Source organism: Empidonax traillii, unplaced genomic scaffold (genome assembly GCF_003031625.1).
Source record: "Empidonax traillii isolate 1590-97213 ecotype Southwest subspecies unplaced genomic scaffold, ASM303162v1 scaffold86:size2944007, whole genome shotgun sequence".
NCBI classification, from domain to species: Eukaryota; Metazoa; Chordata; class Aves; order Passeriformes; family Tyrannidae; genus Empidonax; species Empidonax traillii.
Genome location: NW_020955279.1, coordinates 152,987 through 177,812, shown reverse-complemented (window position 1 = coordinate 177,812; position 24,826 = coordinate 152,987). Strand labels below are relative to the sequence as shown.

Sequence of the window (24,826 nt, the reverse complement as noted above, 5' to 3'; positions counted from 1 at the left end):
AAAGGATTGGACATTCCACAGCTTGTTTCTCTAGATCGTTTTAGATTAGTTTTGATGTTTAAATATATTTCATATGAAGTCTGTCTAAATCCTTTAACCAGTATATTTTTGAAAGCACAATTATGCTTTCATTTGATAGACTGTCTAAAAAAACCCTTTTTGTATTTGAGCAAAGCTGTTTTGGTTATAAATTAGGTTGTTCAAATCTTTCTAATTTGATCATTTCAAATTTGATTCAGCACATAAAAATGATGCAGAAATTCCTGTTATGAATCTGAACTGAACATTCATTTTCTTATCAAAATATTATTATCAAAAAATATTACTCATTCTTCTTGGCATAGTAAACAAAGAAACATGTGGATGTGTTAATTTATTCCAGACCCAGCAAGGAGGGATAGTTTATATAAGTAAAATAAATAATTCTTGACTATTTAGTTATTGGATCACTTTAACAATAGTTGACTAATAGTCAGATGTCTGAAATACATCTTGCCCATTTCTATTCTTTAGGGAATTTAACATTTAAGGAGTGTTTTTTTCCAGGAATTGTCGTTTTTAAATTCTTACCTTTTTACATACTTAATAATTGCTGTCTTCCATAATTTATGAAGTCAGAACTAGGAGAAAAAAAAGCTCAAATGTAGTTCAAATTAATCCCTTGGGAGTCTGCAAATAAATTTAACTGAGATGGCAAATTTTTGAAGGAGTTTAAGATGAGTGAACACAAAACAGAGTTGTTTTACAAATGGATTATTTTACTGCCTTGCATAGGCAAAAAAGATTTTGATCCTTAGAAAGAGGTATGCACTGATTTGTCACTTATTTTTTTGATTGTGTCAGTGGATTGTTGAATTTTGTATGTCTAATTCCAAATTGCAGTGGTGGCACAGGAGCAAAAGTGAAAAAAGGTGAAAACTTTTTCTCACTGCTGTGGTATGAATGTGCCAACCTGTAGCCTGTGAAATTGCTGAAGTTGTACATATTGCACTGCTAACTTGTTAGTTGGTAAATTGTCAGCCTTGCCTTTTGAGTTATTTTGCTCCTGTTTGTCACTAGTTTGACATTTTGTTGCGTTTTCCCAGCTTTGAGAACCCAGGTGACATGTCTGTTCACGTTGCTAATTGATAACAGTTAGCTGAGATTAACTCCTGGATTATGTTGGTTTAGATAAGAGAAATCCACAGTTGTATTTTTTCATTTGCCTGAGCTTTAAAGAAATCAATCCTGTGACTGTTACTTGTAACTAATAAAATTTAAACCCCTCTTGCCAGTGGTGTGATGGTGAGGGTATTGTGCATAGAGTGCAAACATACACAGTATGTTTAAATGTACTTAAATGTACTTATGGGTATTAAGTACTTAAATACTTACAGGTATTTTTACTACCCTCTAAAATAATAATTAAAAAATATAAGTATCAGAATGTAGAGTGCATTAATAACGTAGCATTTATTTGAGAGGGATAACTTAGGTTATTAAAATGTCAGGTAAACTGTATTTGTTTTATAGAGAATATATTAGGTTTGAGAACAAATGAAAAATTAGTAATTTTTTGACAGTGTAAAGAGAATATCTCTGGAAAGTCACAGCTGAGGTCTTGCAGTCCTTGTTTGTTCAGAATGATTTTTACAGAATTAGACTTTTTGGATGCATGGTAGGGAATTCAATACTGTTCTCTAGAACTTGACAGAATAATTACATTTGCTAGGAAAAAAAAAAACAAAGACAGGAACTGCAAAGCCAAAAATCTCTAAAAAGAAGATAGTTACCATTTTTCCTGGTAGACTTTTCCTATTGCATGTTATCACAGCATAAAGGAGGAGGGTTGAATCAACCTTTTTGATACTTGCATTTTTCCTGGGAACCTGCCTCTCCTCCCCTTACATTGAATGCATTCAGTTTGAGATGGCATTAATAAAATCTGTAAATTTAAATTACTGGATAATGTGTTTCTTCCTCTTTTGTACGCAGGTGAATAAAATGGATAGAGTTAGTGTTGTTCAGAATTTTTCTGTAGTTTTTTTAATTGGAGTCAGTCTGATTTTTCATGTAAATAGCATTACATTTTTACCAGGTCAGTACACTAAATTTTGTCAGTATTACTACAAACTCCATGCTAAAATGCATGGAGACACATGAAACTGCTTTACATGTGTTTGAAGATTATTCTATACCTTTATACTGTCTCAGTGCTAAGTCAGTTTTGTCTGAAATGTGAACTGGAACCACGGTATTAAACATGCAATTGCAATATCTAAATTTAAAGGAAAAGTAGAGAATTGGATGGCAGCACCCATGATTAGAAATTTAGGTGTTTTAAATGATGGGAAAAAGTAATACCAAATAATTTGGTTTGTAGCTCTGCAGAATTCCTAAACCTGATGAAAGTACATTTTTAAGGTTTTGCTAGATACTAAAAAATGAACACAAGGAAAACTAATATTCAGAGAAGCTGTAGCATAGCATTTCTAAATAAAAGAAGGAATGCAGTTAGTGAGATACTAATTAGGACATTTGTTATTGAGCCTTAGTATTTGTTTTTTTCCCCAGGGAAAGTTAGTAAATTAAAACGATGAACATTCTGAGGGTCTTGGAGAGAACAGGAACCCAACTTAATCTTGACACAATTCAAAGAGTAAAACCCACCAAACAGTGTCTCGAACCAGAAGATTCCCAGCTCGAAGGAGCAGCCTCTGCCAGAGCCCGCAGGAGATCTGCACTTTCCCAACTCCTGCACTTCTCCTTCCTGTGTCCCACAGCAGGAGCAGACACTCAAATTGCTTCCTATTCCAGGGGAGCACAGGAACATCAGGAGGCCCCACTAGATGGGGAAGTCTGTGACTAGTTTAGTGATGATTTTGATTATCTATAACTATTTGGCAGTAATGGACCTGCTAAGCTCTAGTCGCTCTCTATTTATTTGAGTGTATTTTTAATCCTGTTTTCTTGAGTGAGAGATGTAGGGAAAAGGAAGCTTGGCAAAAAACCTCGGAGTATTGACTTGCTGTTTGCATATTTGGGAAGGATTCCCTTTGAAATGTTTCTAAGGCTTTAGAAAACTGGAAAGGAAAAAGAAACTTTTTACAGTAAAACCACTGATGTAATTAACATTTCTCAGAGTGATGCAACGTTTTCAGTTACCTAAATAAATGCTTCCATGCTAATAACAAAACTAAAAGAGATGATCAACCTAGAATTTTGATTTCTTCTGTCCGACTGTGCTGGTTCTGTTGCTGTAGTGTGGCACCAGTTTTGATTGTTGAAGTCTTTGCTATTGCTTAGCTCCGCAGCTTAACCCCTGCTGGTGGGTCTCCTTCACATGAGCACCCCTGGGGCAGGTCTGAAACCTGCAGAATATAAAACGTGTGTCAGGAAGCTCAAAAGTCATGTGTGATTGATTTGCTTGATTTTAACGACCGTAGGGGGAAAAAAAAAAGTAGTCATGGTTATGTAGTGATTAATAGCGCTTACCCTGGATTTCTTACTTTTTATTTCCCCTCTGCAAATCCCTTGCAGTCAGAGGAGGCAGGTATTCATCACATACTGCTGGTTTCTTAAAAAATCACCTCTCCAAGATCTCTCCCTTAAGGCAGCACAGAGCTGCCAAAGCAGACTCCTGCCGAGTATCAAAGGGCATCCCCTGCAAGGAAACGAGGCTTCTCCCGGCAGTTTTGACAGAGCAGCTGTCTGGCATAACCAGAGCTGCAGCTGGATAGTCCCAGCCCTGCTCATCCTGCTTTTTTTTTTTGTGAGGAGTTTATAAATACACACTGCTGCTCATGCAGTTACCCGGGGTCAGGATTCTGTGAGCAGAGAGGGGGGTTTGATGGAGTCCAAAGGACTAAAAGCGACGTGCGTTACCGTTCCCAGCTGCCGGCGTGGCCGTGGACGCTCCACCACGGTCACTGGCACTGCTTTCTCTGTGCTTTCTATACGTTCAAAACAACGGAATATTCCTAAAAAACCACTGACAGCTGCCCCCAGCAGTTCAGGACCCCGTGCATGGTTCTTTGCCCTCCGTCCAGGGCTCTACAGCCATGAAATCTGCAGCAACGCGGTTGCTCAAGTGCTCTCCCGCAGCCTGAGCGAGATGTCTGGAAGTGTTTGTAGAAACACTCTCAGGGTCTCATGGATCACTCATGAGCATTAAAACTTGGCCCAACAGGGTCTGGTGACCTGATGCAGGGGTCTTGAGCAGAGATCCTGAACCTGACAGGCTCCAGGGAGCCTCCAAAGGGAATACAGCCCAAACCCAGAGGAGGACGCAGATGCTCAGACCTCATTGTCAGCCTTGCTTTGGGCACGGAAATGTTGGGTGTACAAACACAACTTTGGGTGAGAGGATTGGAAAAGCACGGTAGTTTTACTGTAACAGGTTTGGTCAGGCTGGCCAGTGAGCCCAGCACAGAAGTAATGTGGCTGCAGGCTTCTTGCAAAGCAGCATCACCCCAGACCACACAACGAGCACCCGAACTCCGTGCTGAGCCCAGCCCAAGGCAGGGTCTGTTCGGCTCCGGCTCTGCTCCTGCTCGTGCCAGGGTTGCTGGTGCAGCAGCAGCAGGTCAGCTTTGCCATATATGGGAAAACCCTGCTCTAATTTTTAAAGCTGTGTGTTGGAGCAGTGCTGAATATGGGAATTTTATAAGCAAAGCTGAATGCTTGTTATGTTCATTTGGATGCCAGCATCTGGCACGCTGTCGTTGCGGCTGCCATCGTGTGCTTGCAGCCCTTATGGAGGCAGGTTCCCAGCATTCTCCTACCTATTTAGGGTTTTTTAATAGCAGTGTGAACCAGGGATATGATGCTGAGATGCTCTAGAAAAGCAAATGACCAGAGGGCCCCTTACAGGGATGTAGTTTGGTGAGATAGCAGGAGGGGATAAGGGTGAGCATGGCAGCAGTAAATGTGCTGGTTCAGAGGCATTATTTGTTAATACATGTTATTTTGGTTTTATTTGGATTTACACTGAGCTCATCCCTTTACTAATCTGAGTGCTTTACTCTTCTCCAAGCTGTTGCTGGCTGCCCATACAGTGAGTAGACAAGCAGCCTGTCATTTCTGTAATTCTCGTAATCTAATTACTGCCTGCCAGAGCAGCGAGCAACTTCTGCTAAAACCCCATGATGTGCTTACTGCCTTGATGCAGATGTCTGATCTGGAGTAAGGATCAGCCAAAAAATGTCCTCAGGGCTCCTGGGTGTATCAGGAGGCTGAGGTGCCTCTGGGACTGTGACCAGGGTTGAATTTTTCTCTTGGTTGCAGTTCACCTGTGTTTGTGTGTGTGAGACTCTTAACTGCAGCAATTAAAAGACTGAGGAAAATAGGAAGAAAACCCATCTACCTCTGGGACAAGGTAGCTGCTTTGTGTGTGAGCAAGCCTCCTGCCCTGGCAGCCTACGATAGGACAGGCAGAGCTTCCCTCCAGGCACTTTTCAGCATTTTGGGTGCTCTAAATCCACTAATTTTGGGTTTTTTGTTTGTTTACTTTTAAGGAAAAAATAGATTATTAATTGTTATTTGTAAAGGGCTAGATTCTCACAATTGAACAGCCCAAGTAAAATTAATTCATACAGGAGTTACTTTGCTTAAAATACAGAGCAAAGTTTGCTGCCACTGCTCTTCTGATCGCTATTTTTGAGCCAGCGAATGTTCAGAAGTACCTGGTGGTGCTGCTTGTGGCTCCCCTGGTGTTCATCCGTTGATTTGGGGCGGCAGTGAAGACTTTCCTTTGATGCCAGCCTGACTAGTGCAGCACCAGAAGCGCCAGCACGAGCAGGATGTGAATCTGGAAGTTTTTGTATGAACTTGTTTAAAACCAGCCCTTTTGCAGCGGGTCCAGAAACACGAAACGAACCCACCCTGGCCATTCTTTGCCTGCTGGTGATTCCCACCACGTGCCCTGTTTTAGGGGCAGCACCTGTGAGAATGTGCCATTTTCTCAGGAGCTGGAGAGGAAAACATTGCAGGTACTCGCTGGCTGGAGGAGAGGGATGCAGCAAGCAGCAGCTAGTTGCAAAATAGCCGCTTTAAAGCAGAAGCTGCCTCGCTCTGCCAAAGCTGAAGGGCCAGCCCCAGAATGGAATGCTTATAAAAATAAGATGGTAACCATGCAGCAGAGAAGGAGAGAGACCAGGAAGTTTCAGTGTTACGTACAACATGATACTCTGCTTGGAAAAATATTGTCACAGTTCTAGAGATACGGGCACGGATCCATAGTTGAAAGGCATAACCCGGTACCTATCATTAGGGTGATTGCAATCTCTTGTTTCCAAGCTTGTCTGTGGAAGAAACTCTTTTTGGCTTGGAAACTCTCATGTGAAGCGTTGAGCCAAGGGAGATGTGTCTAGGGAAAAGTTTGAAGTAATTGGTTAAGGCTGGTTTTGAATTATAGAAGGGGGAAAATTTGTCTTATACAGTTTCAAAACATAACAGTATATAGATTTATTTCGAGATTTGCAGGATGATGGATTTATTTTAGTTTCACCGTGTTGATATTTATGTGATGGTTTGGATTTTCAACAAAGTGAAAGAAAGTGCTTCTTTCATGCAACCTGATGGGGAAATAAAAACAAGACGACGACCCTTGAAAACGTGAATGTTGCAGCTTCTCAGTCATCCTGAATAACAGGGGGATATCTTGATTTTCAATGCTTGGGAAATCTTGCAATCTGTACAAAAAAGGTTCTTCTCTTTTTTTTTTTTAAACAGTTGAACCTGATTTCTGTCATCTTGTTTTAAAAGACTGGCTATTCCTTGAGCTCTAATTACATCCAGATAGAGAAGTTTCTGCTGGGACAGGGGCTGGAGAGATGCAAGAACTAATGTAAACTCTCTGACTTCATTCTCCTTCAGGGATGCTTCCAAGAAGCCAATGTGGGGCACCAGACAAGGGACAAACCTGGTCAGAGCAGAAGTGCTGGGCTTACACTTCTGTTTGTGCTGTCAGCTGGGAAGATGCTGAATTCTAGCGCTCCTCCAGGTTCAAAAATTATTTCAGAACGTGTTGGGGGGGGGGTGTACTACAATTCCTTACAAATTTGGAAAAAAACGCTGAAGCACTACTTAGGTAGTCTGTGTCTTGCACTCTTTCTTTCCTCCCCCTCCCGATGGAGCACACAGACACTGAATTTTCATCTTTAACCATTCAAGACTACTTCACCAAAGAAAACCGACTTTCTGGCTTTATAACAAAGATGTCACAGCTGAAAAGTGAGTTGGGTGCTTTCTTTTGAGCTGTCAGTCTACAGGCAAGCTGTACCTTCGTGTGGAATCCTGGCAAGAAATTAATAAATTACAGATTATTGTTCCAACCATTCATTTACTTTCCTCTTCTTCTTTGCTCTTATCACAGTAGGGTCAGAGTGGTTTGTCTCTGGGGTGTTTAGTTACAGGGCAGGCAGTTTGTTTGGAGTTGGGGGGGTTATTTCCACATGCATTTTCCTGCAATTTTATGCCTCGTCTTGAACCTTCAACCTCTGAGCTTTGATGGTGCACAAGCACCCCGAGTGAACTCACCCCATGGGCAGGTGCTCTGGTTATTTGTGTTGTGTCAGGCTCTATCAGTGTCTGTAAAAAATGCTTTTTCAGCTCTGCTGGAGATTCTGCAAATCCTACAAGGGCTGGAAAGCACCGAGAGGAGACTCAGCCCTTGGCTGGGTCCAACCCTCTTCTTTCACAGCCCCGCTGTTTGAGATGGGTAGTGCTTTATACCACCAGACCCTGCCCTGGTTCTGTTTCAGAAATGTTCCACTCCTGCTCTCCTCTATCTTCAAGAGATAATGCTTTGAAAGCATTTAATTTGTTAGAAAGACCTTGGCTGCTGTGGTTCATCTCAGCAAGCAGTGAACATACACACACACAAACATATATGTATATATATATATATGTCACCTTTACGAGGTCTGCCAGGAGTGAGCACTCAAAGGTGGTGTTTCTGTCAGAGATGTTGGTGTTTACAAGCAAGGCAAGATTCTTTAGAACCAGTGAAAACTAGGTCTAACTAAAATAGTTTAAGTAAACAAAGATGTTTCTCTTTTGAGAGGAGGTAGATGTGTCTGTGTAAGGACATGGTCCCAATGGAGTCTGCCCTACCACAGAGTATAAATAAATAAAAATTAAAAAAATCCACAGTGGGAAATAAATAAATAAATAATAATAAAAAAAAGAAAATCAGGAGCTTTTTTTGCTCTTGCTTTTCCAGTGTCTCATTATCAGGATGCTGTTGGTTGGTGTATTCCAGCTGCTGCCTCATGGTGTTTCCCCAAAAGTATTTTCCTTGCTCCATGTCTTGAGGGACAACAGCAGATTCCTCTCCAAATGTGTGGCCAAAGAATTGCAGTTTTCCACCAAAATTAAGTGGGGCACATATGAGTTCAGTACAGGAGCAGGTTGTGTAGCAGTGTGGTGAGTGTCCCCCTGCCCATCACCCCAGCCCTGGGAAATCTCTGCCTGGACTGAACCCGTGGGATATCTCAGCCTTTTTTTATTGATGTAGCTGAAGGCAGGCGACCTTTGTTATTTAGCAGCTTTATTGTCCTCTGCTCCACCTCGGGTTTCACCTGTATTTCGAGGAAGTAGATGAAAACATTTTGAAGCCTGCAGGATGGAGGGTCATCTATGAGAGACCTCCTACAAAGTTTCTATCCTGTGGAAAGGATTTTTTTTTTTTTTTAATTGTTAAGAAGCTTGTAGCTCTTGTTGTTGTTGTTGTTGTTGTTGTACATAAAGGCAGGAGGAAGGTGCTGTAGCATTACTGCTTTGTGTTGCTTGAGAACAAATTGTTCCCCTTGACCTTGGTGGGAGTTTGGATGAAGTTGCAGCAAAGGAATACATCTTAAAATACAGGGTAGAGAGTTATGCCTGCCCCCTTCCAGATCTGTGATAACCAGTAAGCTGAAGTAACTTCCTAAGAGGTATTTCACAAGGAGCCTGATCAGTGGAGAGGACTGGTATTTTAATTTCAATAGATTATGATCATTTTTCTAGGCAGAAAATTTAATTCATTCCGGCATCAAGCTTTATTTTTGGCTTATAAGACTTAATGCCTTTAAAAAAACACCAGTCTCGATTTAAAGTCTTTAAGATGTAATATAAATACTTGGAAATGCAGGCAGCAAGGCTATGTTATTTAAAGAAAGTAACAGAAAAATGTAATCTCTGTGATACCATCAGAGAGCCAGATATCATATCATCTGAAACTTCTTGGGAGGTTTTCTTACAGCCCTGTTAGCTCAGATCCTGTGTGGATCAACTTTTGCACATTTCTCAAGTCAGCAAGACTGCAAAGAAGGATTTAGAGACTGTAAAGTAGTAAAATTGCAAAGGAGAGACAGTGGCGTTGCAGAAAAGGGACTCTGATATTTAGTTTCTTTTTCTTGGCATTATTTAGACTCCCAAATGACAACGTTTCTAGTTTTCTAGCACAAAGGAGGCTTCATGCTGTTCAGGATCTGCTGTAAAGTCCTAGTACAGATCATTCTGTATCCCAAACAATTTATCTAGTTCAATGATATTTTTATTTTACAGCTACAGTTTATAGACCTTAGTCTAATAGATGGTATTTTTGGAAACCTCCCGTTTATCTAACAATAAGAGCCAGGATGGAATATCAGTTCCCACTTAAATTTTCCTGAATTCTCTCCCATTAAATCAATAACATTATTTTTTTAAATTAAACTTTCTTTTGCTTTTAGGGAGAAAGGCTGAAAAGGAAAAAATTAAAATTCTACTTCAAACAAATACTGAGGCCTAAAAAAAGAAAAACGGCATTAATTTTCAGATAAGTTAAATAATCTGGGCGGGTTTTGTTACAACATTTACATCATTATAAAATGTGATTCTAATCGCAGGAATGTAAGTGATTTACAGAGTACACTGTGAATGCTGGAAGGAAATGTGAGCAGGCCATTGTAACTTTAGTTTGTGTACATCAGTCTCACGTCTTAAATCCGAGCTGCTGGGAGAGAGGCCGGGACGCTGGAGGGGGAGAATCACATCAAAAAAACTTTTTGACAAACCGACTTCCAGAAAATAACAAAGCGCTGCCTCCTGGTTTTTCACCAGCCCCAGCTACCTGAAAAGGGGCTTTATGCACGGATAGAATCGTCGCAGTAGCACTTTCATTTCTGTCACTGAGGTCTAAATAAATGAATTGGCCATCTGCAATTAATTCACATTGTACAAATAGTTTGAAGACTGAGTCGTCTGTCTTCCGAACAGAGCGATCTATTTTTAGCTTTTCAAGCAAGCCTGTTTTGTGTTCTTTGTAGAGTCAGCGACATTCTTTCAATTTTTCAGCTTAATTAACACAAAAGAAATTGTAATCTGAGAAGGCAGCAGAAACAAGAACCCCCTGAAAACCATGAATTTGCAAGAAAGCAGGGAATGGGAGCTTTGCAAAAGATAGATGGCAAAAAGAAAGAGAAAAAGTTCAGAGCAGTTTGTGGGATTTGGGCTGGACACCGTATAGGCTAAATTTGTGCACAGTTTGTTGTTTGCAGTGAATGCTCACAGGTTTTGCAATTACTTTTGGATTCTTTATTCTGAAAATTAAGAGGGCTACGGAAAGAATGTTTTCATGTGAGGAGATAACTGCAACAGAAGAATAGTTGGGAATAAAGCAGATTTCTGTAGAATTACATACACCCGTCTGGCCTGGGTGTGAACGTTGGTGTGTAGTCCCTGGATGGTTGAGCGAACAAATCCCTCTGGGTAGACTCTGTATGCTCATAGTTGTGGGTAAATCGTTATTCCAAGCTTATATGTATTTTTATATATATATATATATATATATATATATATATATATATATATATATATATATATTATTAGAGTCATGTCCTGACAAATGCAGAAATATCCTTACATTGCGAGGTTTATTCTGCAGTGCTTTAGCTGGAAGATTTGTGGCAACCATTTGAGAGAAGGAAGGCACAGCTTACTGCTTGGAGGAATTTGAGTTAAAATGTTAATGCTAGGTACAAAAAACCAGAATAAACACAGAACACCAACTGCAGTCAGTGAATGTGCAGCAGTACATAGAAATGACAATGAGGTCTCTGCCTGCTGGCAGGTGCTTTGCTGTTTAGATATAAGATACATAATATAAATATACAGCATTAGCATTTGCTGTGCATTCATATTGTGCATGCACAGCATGTGGGCTTCCCAATGAAATACCTTCCCAAGTGTCCGTTTGCGGGTGCTTGTCTGAAATGCTCAGACAGGAGGAGGAACAGTCATAAACACTCAGCCTGCCCTCTCTGAATCCAGGCAAAGAGCTGGAATGGCTGAAGTGCAACTCCAAAAAGCACCTCTGCAGCCCAGGTGGTGGCCACTGCAGCACAGGGAGCAGGGACACATATTCCTGCATCAACTGGGGCAGCCGTAGCCCTGTTTTCCTGAGTCGTGTGCTCCATCTTTTAAAAGTAAAATGTAAATTCTAACTTATTTAGAGGTCTTTAGTTGCTTAAGAAAACAGCAAAGTTCCTAATGCAAACCTACAGCTGTAGGTAGGGCAAATAGATTCACCTCAGGTTCAGCTGGAAACCCTTTTGGAGATCTACCTGCATCTTTAGATACAAAGTACTTTTGAAAATTTGGTCTCCTTGTGCTGTTCCCCAGACATCCTGAATATCAGCTTTTATCTGGTTCCTTCCCAAAACTGTGTCTGAAGAATTTGTATCACACATCACAGAAAAAAAATTGTGCAGAGAACGGGTTTGTTTAATAAGCTGAATTTAGTTCCCAGAACTGTGAGTACCTTGGAGTGTATCAAGTTAAAGCAGAAGCCGTGACTGACTTCTGATTAAAACACAATTAATTCTTCACTTGGTGCAGAACTGGGCTACTGTAGGCTGCCACCAACCTCTCCAGCTCCAACCAGCTTTGCAGTGCCAGAGCCTCTCCTCCCAAAATAAGTGCTGGGGGAGATTGCTGTCACTGCCCAGGGTTTGTAAGACTGTATCCTTGTTTTTCCTTCTCTGTAGAAGCAGGCTCTGTTTCCCAGCTGTAAATGAAAAGTTCTGCTGAGCAGTTCGTGGGGAGGAGGAGGAACATTGATGTTCTTACTGAGGAACAGTAAGAAAGTTATAGAGCTGTTGCAAAGCCCCTGGGGAGGATCAAGGAGGTGTGTAACTGGTGCGTGCAGTCAACTGGCAACGAGGCTGAAAATAAATGGGAATGGTGAGCAGTGGTGGGACATTGCTTTGCTCACCTTGAAAACTCGGGAAATCTTGAGTGAGGTAACGTGTGTCTTTTAAAGCTGTCTCACTCACTGTCACTGCTCTTCCCACTGCCAGATTTGATACACAATTCTAACTACAGGTAGTACAAAAGCTGCTGATCAACCCTGAAAGTTGCTGATGAATATTAAAACTGAAAAAAAAAAAAAAAAAAGTCAGTTTTCATCCTTTTGCATGAATTTGTCCCAGGCACTGCTAAAGGAGGTAGAAAAAAAGGAATGTCACTATCCTCTCTTTCAGTATCTCTAACAGGCAAAACCAATCAATGATCTGCAGTTTGATTATTATTTGAGTTTTAGTTGCAGAAGTTTTCCGTTCTGAGCAATGTGCAGATGTGCCTTTTGTATTTAAGGGCTAAACATGCACATACTAATGTTTAGAAGTATTCACTGCTTTGATTTTTTTTCAAGGATTTGTGAGTATCCATTAAACAATTTCAGTACACTGAAAACCATAAGGTAGATTTCTGTGATCTCTGTACCCTTAAACATTTTTGGATCTTTGTTGAAGGAAAAGTGAAATTTATTTTTTTTAAGTCTAGTTAAATACAGTAACGAAAGGGGAAGTATGTCCTAAAGTATGTTTGTTTTAAGCGCCTTAAGAAAGTCTATTTAAGGATCCTTCTGTAACGATGTAAAGTCTAAAATAACTATTTAGTGTAACAGTTGTAAAATATGTGAGGTAGTCAATCATACCTTTGGCTTTTATACCCAGCCAGGTTACTTGCCAACATAAACAAAGACTTGAAGGCTTATTTTTTAGGTGTTTCAGACAGAATCCAGTGTGAACCTTACACTTCATCCATAATATCCTAAATATTAATTAAGTATTTCTGAGAGGAATTAACCCAGATTGTGATTTCTAAAAACAGCATGAAGGTATCTTCCACTTCATCCATTTTTTTCTCGTATGATTGTCCCTTCAAATAGATAAAATATTTCCTTTTTTTTTTTTTTAATGCAAGACATAATCTGTTGATAATTTTTTATAAAGATCTGCACCCAGTGTATTCTCTGTTGAGTCATAATTATGTCTGTAGACCACTGCATTGTTAACTAACAGCAAATATTCTTTGCTGCTGAATCACCCACGGGAAGGACAGATACAGCACCCGGACTGCGGCCACTGAGAGGGACAAAGTACTCCATGTTGTTAAGGATTCGAGAGAACTGTTTAGATAATTGGCTGTCCACAGCCCTTCTCCATACTCTTAGCCCTGAAAATAGCCTCCTCAACAGAAGCGAAGAAGAGTTTATCCTTAAATGTCCGTGATCAGCTGGAAATTAACCTTGTGGCACAGGGAGTTCTACAACAGGCTCCTTCCCAGCGACTGCAGCTTCGGTGGCGTGTCAAGGACCGTGTAACAGGCACATTGCAGCTAACCTTGAGAAACTGGCTGGCCCACTTTCCCTGAGGAAAGGCCAGGAATCAGAGCTGGAGAGTGTTGTTCAGCTGCCCCATCCATTTGTGTTCTTTGCTCCCTGTTGTTGGTCTTCCCGGCACTTTTGAGGGACTCTGGCAGGAGGCATTTACCCCTTTGGTCTTTGCCACACAAGAGGCCCATTGGGAACACTGAGGTTGGTGTTTTTGGGTTTCGTACATGTGACTGTTCAGGTTATAGCAAGTAGTTTCTTCTGCCGAGGAGGACTCTCGGTTTCCTCACCATCCCTTGCCGGGTTGCTGCAGAGCCCAGCAGGCAGCAGAGGGAGCACAAGTTAACAGTCCCTTCTCCGGTGCCATGGGATAGCAGCACTGACTGTGTCTAAAGCAGCAAAGAGAAATGGAAGAAAGAAAGGGAAGGGTGAAAGCTGTCTTGGTTAGTAGTTTACTGGAAGTGGATGAAAGGGCTGGAGGGAACAAGTTAAATGTCTGAGCATTAGGGAATGAGGAGCTAAATATGGCATCTTAATATGGCACGTGGCAAGAGGCCAGATCTGTTAGTTCATAGATCTTAACCTGCTTCCAATATCTGGTTTTGAGCAGGAGTAAAAACCAGGAGGGGAGGTTTTTTGGGCTCTGGTTTCAACAGTGATGGAATCTCTGAAGAGCAGTTTTAGTGCTGTGGCATCCAACCCCAAATTCTCATCTTGTGAGACCTTAAGATCCAAGCCACAAAACTCTACAGGAAAATGTAAGCAGCTACAAAATGTATTTAGGTGATCATGGCCCTCTGGAAATCAAATGTCACACTGTCAACTGGTGTTCATATCAAGAAGTGTGAATTTAGCTTCTACCCCTGGTTTAAAACCTGAAGCATCTCCAAGGTATAATTTTCTCATGCTCTGCATTAGACGTGTTTATGCAGTACCAGAGCTAGGACAAGTTGCTAAAATATAAGGTTTCTTAGGAATCAGCTGCATTAATGACTTTGTTATAACTGAGGATATAAATGAAAGTGACATTTATATAACAGACTTTCCAGTATAAAAGCCAAAGTCTGCTGGCTATAAACACTCAGAAAGCTTTACCATGAAAAATTATAACAAACAGGGACTAGATGTTACATTTAGAGAAAATGTAGGGTGAGATGCATGAATCTACTGCTTTTTTCAGTGCCTTTTTCCAAGTGGAATGACTTGAGCTGAAGTTAACTTTTTGCTACTTAAGAAGATTAGGTGGTTCATAGAAAAATAATTCAAACTGCTTCTTTTTTAAAGCTTTTTTAATAAGAAAACTTCAAAGAAGTTCATTTTAGAGTAGAATTCGAGTAATGCAGGTAAGGTAGTTAAAAATTCCCTCACCGAAATGTAGTTTGAAAACTAAACTTTCATGGCACCTATACAAGTATTTCTATAGATCCTTATCTGTAAGAACAGCAACATATTTCTTTTTTTAATTAAAGATCATTATAATTGCTAATGTGTGATTGTTTGGGGGCATGTGTGAGTCAAACTGTGGTTTTGAGAACACAGTTTTTGAGAACACCTTAACCTTCACTGCAACATCTGTGCTAAATTAAAATCCAGGCCCATGTTGGAGATGCCCTATGTCCTTGCCAAGGAGAGGAGCACCTCCAAGAGGACTAATGAGAAAGCTGGGAATCATTCAGAGTAACTGAGGAAAAGAATTCCGTAAGACAGTGACCATTTTGCAGAGAAAATGATTAGCAGTTCTGGGAAGGAACAAAAGAAGAACCTTTGAAGCCAAAGCACAGAGGCAGAAGAGGAGTTCCATTTGTTTGGAAAAGAGGCCCTGCCTCACAAGGAAGCAAAATTTTCTGGAGAGGGATGAGGTAGTCTCATTGCTGCTAGAAAAGGCATAATCAGACTAAGAGGTGAATTCAGTCCTGGTTGGTTTTTTACATGTATTTTTTCCTGGCTTACATGTTTTTGTTAGCTTTCTATTGTTGGTTTGGTTTTTTTTTAATAGGGAGTTGGGGGTGTTTTTGAAGACTTGGGTCTCTGTGTTTAAGAGGTTCCTTTGCTAACCCTTACTGCTTTCTGCTTAGTCCTGTAAGGATACTATTGGAAAACCAGAGTTTCTGACAGCCAACCTACCCTACAGAAATGTACCGAAAAAACTGTCTCCAGAAAATTGTTCCCTAAGTGTTGATGTGTCCAGATAGTGGCTTTACACCATGGACTGCTCTTCCAAGGTAGTCAGTAGTGATTCATTCATGAAGTTTATCTGTCTAGACTTGAAAACTTGATGCAATAAATTCTTACTCGGATATTAAGAGACTATAACAATTATATAATTGTTACTTGGGCAGGAGGTCTCAAACCATGGTTGGTTATTACTGTCATGTCTTGTCCCACCCTCTCTGCTTGCAGACTGGTTTGGAGTGTTTGGGTCCAGCCAGTGAATCCACGTCCTTCTGCCATCTCTCTGGGTTGTTTTCTCCTGTTTATAGGTTTCACATTGATGCTTCTATAAAGACACCTCCTCGAGGACACTCTTTGGGCAGTGAGATCCTGCAGTCCATGTTCTTGGCTAGTGTAAGCACTGCTTCAGCACTCCGTGTTCTTAATTTCATAAAATAATCTCGGTTTCAACTCTCTGGTAACAGGAAATCCTTTATTCATCTTCAGGCAAGGAATTTCTTAGCCTTTTTAAATTTAGACAGTACTAAGCATATACAGGTCACTGAAAAGGAGCATTCCTTCAGGTTGTTACTGCACAGTTTGATCTCGTGGCTTGTGTGTCTTAGATTGGGTCACTGTCCCTACACCCATCAGCTCTTCGTGCCTTCCCTCTGATTAGGCTGATACAGCCCACACTGGGCCATGGAGAGTCTGGAGTCCATTCTCTCCCCCCCCATTCCCCCCAACAGGAGTGCTTTGATCCACCGTGGAGGGTGTGATACCAAATAAATGGAAATAGACCTTATAGCCAAGATGATGTGTGCAAAATAAACCAGGGTTATCATTTTGAAGGAGAACTATTTTTGGTGTGTCACAATTGCCTCGGTCCCTTTTGCTTGCCAGATTTGTGAATTTATAAACTCCCTCACTGGTTTCCTCACTCCAGGGAAGCAAAACCAGGAAACTTAAACTCCATTTTTCTTTCAAAAGAATATTAATGGCAAATGTTACGAGGTACTTGCTCAGCTTTGTGATAATATACATGTCCATTCATGAGATGGTCCAGACAGAACGGAGGATTAGGAATAAAGAATTTAAAACTAAATTTGAAAAGGCAGCACAGGAACTTCAGCCCCCAAAATATCCTCTGAAAGTTTGGCTTTATTTCACGCTGTCGGCCAGGATTCTCCTTACAGCACCACGATATTCATAATAAAGAAATAAATTAAATCCACCCCTTCCTGTCTGCCTCACAACACACGGCACTGTGCATGCTCAGCACATGTGTAGTTTTGATAAAGAGACATTATCGAGCCTGAAATCATTTTAAATAAAACAAATAATGTGGCTGCCCAGCACTTCCTCTGGAAGTAGTTCCTTGGACAAATCTTCCTTAACTCTCACATGTATGGAGTTAGTATATATATCCCTCAGTAACAGCGATTCATAGAAGGAATTTTTCAGGCTGACTGTAGGGCTGTGTATTTTATATATAGGGTGTGAAGTGCAGCCACGCAGGAGGGCCCTGCCCTCAGCCCGGCACTGCTGGGGGATCTGGCATCTTCCAGATACCCCACAGGACAGGCAGGAGGGCACACAGGGATCCCTGTCACCCCAGGGCTGTGGCTGAGGTTACCAGTCCCTCTTCTTGTTAATGGGGTGGCCGAGGAGCTGCAGAGGTGGTGGCTCAAAGCCATTGAATGCCCTGGCCCTCGCAGCATCCCTGGATTTTTGGGTGTTCCGAGGCCTTCTGCTGACGTGGCTGTGATCCCACTGAGCAGAGGGGAGGGGGCTCACCATGGGCTGTGGTGCAGCCCTTCACATGGAGATTTTGGGGACTCTGGGGAGACACCCGGGAAGCAGGTCCAGTCTCCAGGGCTGGTTCAGGTGTGGGATGGAGGGAACTCGAGCACCAGGGGCTCCGGCGCCCTCGCTCAGTGTTTACACAGCGCATTCGAAGGTGTAAAGGGCCGATTGCTTCAGGAGCGAATGGGTCAGAGTTAGACAAGGCAGCAGTGGAAAAACAAATTCGTTGTTGTAACACCACGGAGCATAAAGCAAACCCGGAGGTGACCTGCGAATGAACACGGCACCGGGTTTCTGTCCTGTTGGGTGCTTCGTGGTGGACAAAGAAAGATTGAGAAGTGTGCAGGCTTTTTTTTCTTTTTTCTTTTTTTTCTATTTCCAAAATAAAAAGTATCTTTGTCTGGTACTTTGAATGTAGCAAGCATGCTGATTCTAGCTTTCCCTCGTTTTGCTGGAGGGCCTGTGGGAGAAGGACTTGACAGAATACTAGCAGCTTTCTCAGCGTTTCCATTTAAGAAAAAACTGTTAATATTTTGAATAGAGACTTATTTTTTTCATCAAATGTGGCTGAAAATGCCTGAGTTAAAGAGGTGTTAAGAAAAGGAAGGCAGACAATTAAAAAAAGCTTCCTTTTTGAATAATTACTTTCTGATGATATGTGCAGCAGAAGGGCTTAAAGGTCAGCAGTGAGATCAGGGCCCCTTGGTTCTCAGTGCTGTGCAGACATGTCGGAAGCAAACAGCAAACCTGTATGAGAGAGGCAGATAAAAGATAGTTGGACAAAGAGGCACAGAAAGGGGAAGTGGCTCGTCCAAGGTCACGCACAGATCGGTGGCTGCACTGGATTGAGCCATCTGTGGTAGATCTGGTCTCCTGGACCCTGCTCCCCTGTTTGATCCCCACTCTCCTCTCATCTCCATTGCCAGTTTGTGAGCGTTCAGGTAGGGCTGAGCATCTCCCAGCTGGATCTGCAGGAGGGGATAATCCTTCACCTCTGCTGGTTTTGGTGTGGCAGTGGCAAAATCCAGTGTTGGATCGCAGGTTCTGACCCAGCCTAGGGCTGGAGCTGGGTCCAGACCCTGACCCCTGCCTGCTTCCCAGAGCCCCTGCTGTGGATGTCTTTCCTGGCTTTGTCTGAGAGAGAGCAACAAGGGAAACCTTTCATTGTGCACCTAAAGACTCGGAGACAATCAATTGGTTTATATACATTTCTAAAATATAAGAGGCATGAAAAAAAAAAAAAAACCCACACCAGAAAGACTTATTTCACTGTAAAAGAGTCTAAATTCTGCAACTGCCCTAGGGCGTGTGGGGCACTATAAATTAACATCAAGGCACTTACAAAGCAACAGTGCTGTTAGTTTGCCAGACAGACTGATTCTTCCAGGAAAAACAGGGTACAAAAGACCCCCATTCTGTAACTGTGTCAGTATGTAATCTTAGGATCTAGGCTTAACATTTTTTCATCTAAAGAAAAAGATGGGAGAAAATACCCTTTTTCAAAGTGAACACTTTTAGGCCTTTTGCACTTCAGAGGCAGAGGAGCAAAATCTCAGTCTTGTTTTTCCTTGCAGATCATCTCTAATAACAGCTCCTGGTATTGAGAGTATTGTGGTTTTGCTAGCATGAAAATGTAAAGTTATTTTGAGCATGAAAGTCTGAACGTCATTCTATTTAAAAAAATGTAAAAGAAGGAGAGGAATGTTTACAGCACATTAAAAACCTGTGTGACAACTTAGCAAGAACTATTTTAACAATCCTCTTATTCCCTTTCCTGTAATAAAATGAGAATGCAGTGTCAGTAATTAATAATACTGGCACGGAGGGATGGCTCACCGCGCTCCTGGAGTCAGGCTGGGTCAGGCTGAGCCTGAGCTAGGCTCAGTCCTGGCTCCCACAGTGGGAACTGCAGCTGGTGCTGGGCTGCCCTATGTGCTGGGGAGGTGAAGGCAGGAGCCTCCTCTCCTCTGCTGACCCCCGAGGCAGGAGAAAGGCTTGGGAGTTTTGTGCTTCTTCGCAGTAACCAACTCTAACCAGTATTTAGAAAACACAGCCTCTGCTACTACTGCCTGCCTGGGCTTTGTGACCCAGATGTAGCAAAGGATTAAAGTAGAATAATGCTTTATAAAAAGTTTGCAGTCAGGGGTAGATCGGCAGCGAATGTTGACAAATACTGAAACTAAATCTGAGAAAAGACTTGTTCCAACTTTTTTTTTTTTTTTTTAATCGGCATTCCATATGTGTTATGTGGAGAGTTAGGATGTGCTGCTACTTCTGTTACATAAGAGGTTTGGTTTTTTTTTTTTTCTAAATAAAATGCAGTGCAGAGTGCATGAGAAGTAAGAAAGAATATCAAGGAAAAAAAACTGCAAGAAAATAAGAAAAGCTACTAGGTAAAAAGCTCCTACTCAGTGTGTTATTTCCATAATTCCATGGGTTCCTTAAAAGTCTCTTTTAATGTTTCTGAGGAAAAGCCTCGAAGTGAAAGGAGGAAGGCAAGGCTTTTTTTTTTTTCCCCTTTGGTTTAAAGGAAAGTCTTGGTTAATTCTATTAGTAGACTTTGGGCTTGTTTTTATTTGAAAACAAAACAAAAATCCCTCTCAAGTTTAGAATTTCTGTACGGAAAAATTCTTCTTCTTTACCAGAGAGGGAAGTATCTCCTTTTCACTCTGTTTGTTTTGGAGTATCTGTAGTTAAGTGTTTTGTGTTTGTTCTTTATTGAATACATTGGTGGTGCATTGATTCCTCCCTGACAAAGCTCATTTCATTGCACTCGGATGGGCTCGTTCCTTCCCGTATGACAGACAAACTTGTCCTTCCACGTGATGATCCTGCTTTGCCCTCCCAGGGTTTGATTGGTAATGGCTGCATTTCCTACCTTGTTTACCTTTGAATGCTTTTTAAAGTGATTTTTGTTCTGGCCCCCACAGATGAAGGAAACAGATGAAAAAACCCCAGAGTGAATTCTTGCTCCAATTCCAATCTGTTTGCTTTGGTTTTCCTTTTTAGATTATTGTTTGGCTTTAATGTGTTTGTTTCTCCTTTAAACGGGTTTGAGATTACTCAAGGGTTCCTTGTTCAGCAGGTCAAAGGGTAATTTGGAGACTTTGAAACCGTCTCCCTTTTTATCACCAAGTTTTGTTCTTCCAAGAGTCCAAAGGATTTTCAGGATGATAGCTCCTGGAGGATGGCTCCATCTAAGGAAAACACGAGCAGCAGACCTGAGTCACTGCAAGAGGCTTTTTTAGATTAAAAAAACCCCAATGATCTAAGTCTAAATCAAAACTTTAGTTAATCCTTATCTATAACTAACTAAAAGACTAAGTTTAGTGGGTATTAAATACACTGAGATGGATAGGTTTGATTTCAGTTACCATACCAGGATGAAAACCCTCAGTTCTGTATTTCTAAAGCTAAAAAATATAACTAACTTTAAACCAGAGAGGTATCCATACACAAAAATATACAGTGTGTGCTATTAAAAATTGCCCTTTAACTGAAAGAGTCAATCTGTCCCGGAGTTAATCCCTGCTTTTAAAAGAGGGAAGTCACTTCCAGCTGCTCAGCCATGGCACTGTGAATTTGTAGGACAGCATAGTGAAGCATGGGGTAATGTAGGCTCCTTAACAAAAATTCACAGCTACTTATTTCTGCATAAGATTTTAATCCTCAAAGGTGCTATGCACAGGGGAAACTTCTTCTGCACCTTTGTCATATAAATTTATTTGCTGGTTTTATTTTCCCAGTACTTTAAATCTCTAGAGTAAAGCAGGAAGAAAAAGTGCCCCCCTGAAAATCTCAATTTCTTACTAAGGTACATAAATTTAATAAATTTCAGTTGAATCACAGAGTGGAGAAGAATGCATACATTTTTATTATTTTTATAAAAGAAAGCAGGGTGCATATATTCAGCTGTGGAGGAGTTACAGGGTTGCAGCTTCTCAGTGAAAAAAGATTAAACTGTCTTCGCCTTGCAAGTTCACCTTGACACGATGAGCAGCTCTGACCCAAACTCTTGGGGGTAGAACAGTCTCACAGGTGTGAGGACTAGGGAGAGGAGAAAACTGAGATATGTAGCTGCATTTTCAGGTTTGTGGTGAAGTGACCCGGAGTTTATTGTTCACTGATCCACTCCCTGACAGCTTTAAATCAGAGAGTATTTTTCTGCTGCTTTTCATTTCACACACGCAAGCCTCCAGCTCTCTTTTGGTTCATCCTGATAATCGTAGGGAGGAATGTTACAAAGTTTACAGTCTAGGTTTTCAAGTGGAAAGAGTCTAAAGTAAATTGGAGATAAAGGTGTTGCTGTAAGAACCGCTTGCTTCATGTGTCCTCCAGGTTAATTGAGCTCCGTGTCCCTGCTGAAAACAGGCTGTTTCCCACAACCAGAAACAAAGGAAACTGTACAATTAGATCACCACTATCGCTTTTACTTTTTGAGCTACAGATTTTGTCCTCTCTGCCATGTCTCCTCAGCCGTGGTAGGAGCTGGAACATGGGCTATTTCAGTGGCAAGGAAGTCTGACACCTCCTCAGAAGCTGCAGTGCCATTTCAGTCCAGTTGCTAAGGGATGCTTGAGCGAGATGTCGTCTGAGTCTTCTCCTCCAAGTGAGCACATTGGTTTGGTCACAGCTCCACCCCCACCGTCCACAGCCAAAAGTTTACGAGGTCATGCTCCCTGTGGACTGCGAGAGCCCATTAGGAGCTGCACAACTGTCCCACTGAAAACTAATTACCATTTCTTCTTTTCTGGAGGTATCCAAAGCGTTCAGTGCCTTCAGCTCACTCACAAATGTGAATTGTTTGCAGTAAGGGTGTCACCTGGAGGGTTAGGAGGATAGCTGTGGGAGTAAGGCAGGCATCTGATCTGTGTATAAAGCATTATCCTTTCATATCCTATTTTCAAGCCTTAGTTAGACTTTTATCACAGGGGCACTATGCCCATACATATAGTTATTTTATCTTTGAATTATTTGTTCCTAAGTCTGTAGGTTCTTCAGAAGTGAGTTTTAATTTTATGGTGAATTAAGGTCAGATTTTGCCTGCGCTTACCCTTCTGATACAAGGAGTCTTGTGAAAGTGAAGTTCTTGGAAACTGAAGTTCATTTTTACAAGATGGAAGCTAATGGAACTAGTTTCAATAAGAAACACAATTTACTCTAAAGACACATTAGCAGCATTATGTTATTTAAACAAATAAAAAAGAGTGAGAACAGCTAATGTGTTGGTATGCTCACTCTCCAAACGATGTGCTCCTAATCAGGACAGCACTGAAAAAAACTCCTGGCAGTTCAGTGGGTTTGTGAAGTACAAGTGATGCCTTAAGTCTTTTGTCCTGTCATATTTCAGAAAGACAAAAAAAAGTCTGTAATTGCTGATAGGTTTCACAATTTGGGAGTTCTCTTTTTGTTTTCTGTAGCTTTTGACACTTTCACACTTTAATAACACTTGTAGTACAAGGAGCTAATTCTTAATTCTGCTGTAAGTAACTGGGAGCTTTGTGAATTAGCTGAGTGTGTTTTTGCTTTTCAGCTACCTCATGCTTTGTTCAGCCCAGAGACAGAGGACAGGGTATATGCAGCAGGAGGGCAGTGATTCCTGTTGGGAGTTAACCTCGCAGAGCCTGTCCTGGGTTGTGTTTGGGAAGGGATGGGTGTGCACTGCTGGACAACAGCATTTACACAGCCATGACTCCCTTGTCCGTGGATGCTTGATCATATTTACTACTCCCATTTCTCTACTCCAAACTCACTAACTCAGATTTTAGCCTTTTGTATATCTCCAGCAATGATTTTTATCTTGTTTGTGTATATTCACGTTTGGGCTCCCTGGGGACCTGGAGGGAGGCAAAGCCTGGAGGTTGGGGCAGGTTTTCCCTGCCGTGTGAGGTGGCAGATACTGGCATTTCTGCATTCTCTTCATGCCTGAAACCATTAGAAAACCTATGAGGTTTTATAATTTTCAGCAGAATTCTGCTTTATTGACTCCTTTATGCCTTGTAAACTCCACAGTTAAAATATGTTTGATTATTGCATATTACAGGGAAACTATACAAATAAATAAAAGACCTATAAAAGATACAAGGAAATATTATGATCCTTGCTTCAGATGAATCTGAGCATTGCTGAGCCAAGTCTCTCTAAGACTTTCTAAAACTGCCTCAGCCTAAAACAACACCTGGAGACATCAGTAAGAGTCTTTCCAGTGACTCCAGAACTGTCAGTCTCTGTGTACCCCAAAGTTCTGGCATTTAAAAATAGACTGAAAGTAACTCCTCAAAGACCAAGATGTGTTGTGATATTCCTTGTTTCTCCTGAGGTCCACCCCTCCTTCATCAAGGGCAGCTCCACAGGTGGATTTGATGACATTAACTGTGACCTCCTAGTTGTTTGCTCTATTCACATAATTATTTTACTGTAGGTGTTTCTAAATATAGTAACTGGATGATGTAAGAAGGTGTGTTCGTGGGAACAGTGTTGTAGATAATTGAATTTTGCAAAAGAGGTTAAATAATATTTGTATAGTAAAGGACATTTCACTAATCTCAGAGGGAGGGTTACAGAGAAAAAAATACCTGTGTATTTTAGGGAACTGACTTACACGAAGAGCAAAGCGCCAGCCTTTGTTTTCCAGGTGTAGCTGATAAGTTGTATAATTTTTGTAACGAGGTTTCCAAACCATATTTTAGAAAAGAAAATGGAGATAGCTGGTAAAACCATACAAAGGAGCAAGCATCCACATGTACTCCACCGCTGCACACAGCATCCCCTGGTACCATGAGGCTCCCATCCCAACTGGGATGGACAGAGAGGGATGGATAGGGCTGGGACAGGCAGGGATGGGATGGACTGGGCAGAGATGGACAGGGACGGGCAGGGATGGACAAGGCTGGGACGGGTGGGGATGGACAGGGATACACCTGGATAGGAAGGGATGGGCAACCCCCCACCGGGCTCCGCAGGGGATCCGGCGGATCGCGGGGTGCGAGGGAGCTGCCCCGCGCCCGGGAAGCGCCTTTCCCCAAAAAAGCGCCACGAACGAAACCGTTCAGTCCCACAACCCCTCCATTAATTATTCGCAAGCGTGCCACAGAGCGCCGCGGGGGGCACGACTCCCTTAACACTTTATTCCCAACTCTTGCTAACTGCAGAGCCCCACTCGTGGCGTTTCGGGGGCTGTTTCAGCCCGAGGCGCGGCGCTGGCCGCGGGGGGCGGCGGGTCCCGCCGGGGGTTGCGGGGCGGCCGCGGGG

At 41.7% G+C, this 24,826-nt stretch overlaps 1 protein-coding gene across 3 annotated transcripts in view; it reads left to right on the top strand.

Annotated features, from left to right (window-relative positions):
• GNAS (GNAS complex locus) overlaps positions 1-24,826 on the top strand; it is a 140,439-nt gene that overhangs the window by 27,661 nt on the left and 87,952 nt on the right. The window lies entirely within an intron of this gene.